This window comes from Gekko japonicus, unplaced genomic scaffold (assembly GCF_001447785.1).
Source record: "Gekko japonicus isolate JY-2015 unplaced genomic scaffold, Gekko_japonicus_V1.1 scaffold1096, whole genome shotgun sequence".
NCBI lineage: Eukaryota > Metazoa > Chordata > Lepidosauria > Squamata > Gekkonidae > Gekko > Gekko japonicus.
The window spans coordinates 496480-500530 of NW_015161985.1; positions in this window are offsets into that span (position 1 = coordinate 496480).

Sequence of the window (4051 nt, forward strand, 5' to 3'; positions counted from 1 at the left end):
AGCCCATCTCCAGACGACGACTGCTGGCGAACCGGGTTTGAGTCCCCACTCCTCCACATGCAGCTGCTGGGTGACCTTGGGCCAGTCACAAGTTCTCTCAGCGCTCTCTCAGCCCCGCCCACCTCCCAGGGTGTCTGTTGTGGGGAGGGGAAAGGAAAGGAGACTTGAACCCGCTCTGAGTGAAGGGCGGGGTGTAAATCCAATCTCCCCCTCTTCTTCTTTTTCTACAAAGATCAGTTCCCCAGGAGAAAAGGGGTGCTTTGAAAGGGCGGGCTCTAGGGCATTGGGCCCCACTGAGGTCCCTGTCCTCCTGAGGCTCCGCCCCCTAATCTCCAGGATTTCCCCAGCCTGGATCTGGGAACTCTAAATCCAAGCAAGACCATTCCGGTCCCCAACCACCAAGGCTTTCACAATTAACTCTGTTTCGCAGCTGACAGCCGGCTGTCAAAGGAGGGGGCGATCAATTCCTGACCATTAAAACAACAACAACAACATTTTAGACTTAAGTTCATCATTGTTGTTGCAAAACAATATTGGTTTAATATGAGGTAGAAGCTATATGTGGGAAAGAGGCAATAAGCGATATGTAAGCACAATGTACCCCCACTTTTATGTTTAGAAGGTGTGATATATGTTTGTATGCATGTACAAGTGGCTCAAGTGGTTAAGACGCTGAACTGCAGGCTGTGGAAGGTCGGTAGTTCAGCAGTTCGAGACCTGAGTGTGCCGCATGACGGAGTGAGCTCCCGTCTCTGGTTCCAGCTCCTGCCAACCTAGCAGTTCGAAAGCAAGAAATTGCAAGTAGATAAACAGGTACCACTTCGGTGGGAAGGTAACAGCGTTCCGTGCACCTCGGTGTTTAGTCATGCCGGCCACATGACCACGGAAACGTCTTCGGACAGTGCTGGCTCTTCGGCTTGGAAACGGAGATGAGCACCGCAACCCTAGAGTCGGATTCGACTGGCTTTCGAGCAAGGGAAACCTTTACCTTTACCTTACCCCCACTTTTATGTTTAGAAGGTGTGATATATGTTTGTATGCATGGAGGTGCTTGTAGTTAAAAAATAAAAAAAAATGTTTCAAAAAAACCCCCCCCACACATTAATTAATGCACAATATTGAATCTGCAATTGCTTGATCCAACAAGGCCAACCTCTTGCAAATGCAATCTATTCTATCTATTCTATCTATTTATTCTATCTAATCTATCTATCTATCTATCTATCTATTCTATCTATTTATTCTATCTATTCTATCTATTCTATCTATCTATCCTATCTATCTAAATTTCTCTCTCCGGGTTCTGTTCTGCGGTTGGTAAAAGGGTCCCGTCAGCTTGCAAAGTGGGGGGGTAGAGGCTAATTGACAGCTCCCGAGTCTCTCCCCACACCTCCTCCCTCCCCACCCATGCCCAGGTGCACGTGACTGCCGGAGGGGCGGGGCCGCGGCGGCTGACTGACAGGCCCCGAGTCACGCGGCTTCGGCGTGGCTGCCTGCGCGGCTGTGTTTACCGCCCGGGCCAGGCAGCTGTTGGCCCCGATCCAGCGCCTGGGCTGGAATGACACCGAGCAGCAGCGAAAGGAGCTGTTGTGTAATGCGGCCGGGCAGGCACCAGCCCCGGCTAATCGAGCGCCGCTCCTCGGAGCCGACGGGGACCTGCTGCTGTCAACAGCGAGAGGCCGAGCTGCAAAAAGCGAGCTGCACCGGTTGCATTGCTGCCTGAGGCTCCTTTGAGTAGTGAAGGGCAGGGCCTATAGCGATGGGGGACCGGGCCGAGGGTCGCAAGGGCGGGAGGGGGGACACATTTTGCATACATGGCGAGCTGCACCGGTTGCATTTCTGCCTGAGGACGCAGGTCTTCTAGCACCGAGAGACGGACAGTTGCAAAGTGGGGAGGGGACATGAATTTTGCATACATGGCCAGCTGCACCGGTTGCATTTCTGCCTGAGGACGCAGGTCTTCTAGCACCGAGAGACGGACAGTTGCAAAGTGCGCGGGGCGGGGGAGGCCACGAATTCTGCATACATGGCCAGCTGCACCGGTTGCATTTCTGCCTGAGGACGCAGGTCTTCTAGCACCGAGAGACGGACAGTTGCAAAGTGCGGGCGGGCGGGGGAGGACACGAATTTTGCATACATGGCCAGCTGCACCGGTTGCATTTCTGCCTGAGGACGCAGGTCTTCTAGCACCGAGAGACGGACAGTGGCAAAGTGGGGAGGGGACATGAATTTTGCATACATGGCCAGCTGCACCGGTTGCATTTCTGCCTGAGGACGCAGGTCTTCTAGCACCGAGAGACGGACAGTTGCAAAGGGCGGGCGGGCGGGGGAGGACACGAATTTTGCATACATGGCCAGCTGCACCGGTTGCATTTCTGCCTGAGGACGCAGGTCTTCTAGCACCGAGAGACGGACAGTTGCAAAGTGCGCGGGGCGGGGGAGGCCACGAATTCTGCATACATGGCCAGCTGCACCGGTTGCATTTCTGCCTGAGGACGCAGGTCTTCTAGCACCGAGAGACGGACAGTTGCAAAGTGGGGGGGGGACATGAATTTTGCATACATGGCCAGCTGCACCGGTTGCATTTCTGCCTGAGGACGCAGGTCTTCTAGCACCAAGAGAGGACGCTTGCAAAGTGCGGGGGGGGGGGACACGAATTTTGCATACATGGCGAGCTGCACCAGTTGCATTTCTGCCTGAGGACGCAGCTCCTATAGCAATGAGAGACGGGGCAGAGTGGTCCCCCAAGAGACGGTTGCAAAGTACGGGGGTGGGGGTAGGGAAACGAATTTTGTATACAGGGCTAGCTGCATCGGTTGCATTTCTGACTGTTGGAGTAGCTATGGGGGACCTCGGCGGGGCGCTACGGAATTGGGGAGGGGCTTAAAGGCGTAGAGAAGCAGGAACGTGGGGACGGGAGGTCTACATGTCCGGAGAGCTGCCCCGGTTGGATTTCTGCCCATCAGGCAAGCGGTGGAAGAACCAGAAGGCCCGCGGAGGGAATGAAAGAGAGGAACCGGGGTACGAGTCGGGAGATAAGAGCTGGAGGATCCATCTTCAGCTAGGGAGGGAGACTGCACCGGTTGAATGCCTGCCCTGTCCCGCCGCTGTGAAATAAAGCGATTTTGCCGAGGCTTTGCCGGCCTTTTGGGCGCCCCTCCCCCTTGGTTTGCAAATTGCTTTTGTTGCAACATTTTGCAATAATGATCATTACACATATTTGGACTTCGCGGAGCTAGGACTCAGGGGCTGTTGAAGGGCCGGCTTCTCATGTTTTATCAAATAAAAGCAGTTCTGCCGGTGGAACTTCTGCCTGCGTGCAAACCCGTGAGGGGCTTCGAGGAAAGTCGGTGGGCCAACGCCCCAGTTCAGCCCCCGGGGATGCAAAACACGGTTTCCCCTCTCCAGGCCTGGAACCGGCCGAGGAAAGAAGCAGAAATTCAACAGGGGTAGCTTCACCTGTTGGCTTCCTGCCTGCCTCTGTGTTCTGAGATGGAAATGACACCCGGCGGTTTGAGCAGAAGTTCGAGGTCCCCAGTGCGGAGCGCTTTGTTCAAAATTTAAGGGAGGGGAGTTAGAGGGCGGGGGTTGCCAACGTTTTTCTTTGGGAAGGCGCCTGTGTCTTTAAAGAGGGTTGCCAATTCCTCCGCGGTCGCTTCTCCCACTGCCGGTTTGCCATCGTGCCACTTTCTGTTAAAGGCACGGGAGCAATCTAGGGGGGGTTAGCCGCCTAGTCAGTTGGTAACCCGAATTCAACAAGTGAAGCTTCCTCGACCCATCTCGCAGCCCCGCAATGGCCCTCCTTGACGTTCGCTGCCTTGTCTAGCCGGGGATCGTGAGCCAGGCGGGAGTTCAACAGGGTAGGCTTTTTCTACTAGCCACAGCGTGCGGGTGGAAGGAAGCTGCACCTGTTGAATTTCCCTTGTGACTCTTCCAGCAGTGGAATCGGCAGCCCTACAGAGAGAGGATGGGGGGCGCTACATAATACGGCCTGGAAGCAATTAGTTGAGCGGTGGGGCAGAGTTTGGAAGGTGGGAAACTGAGGCAAAGC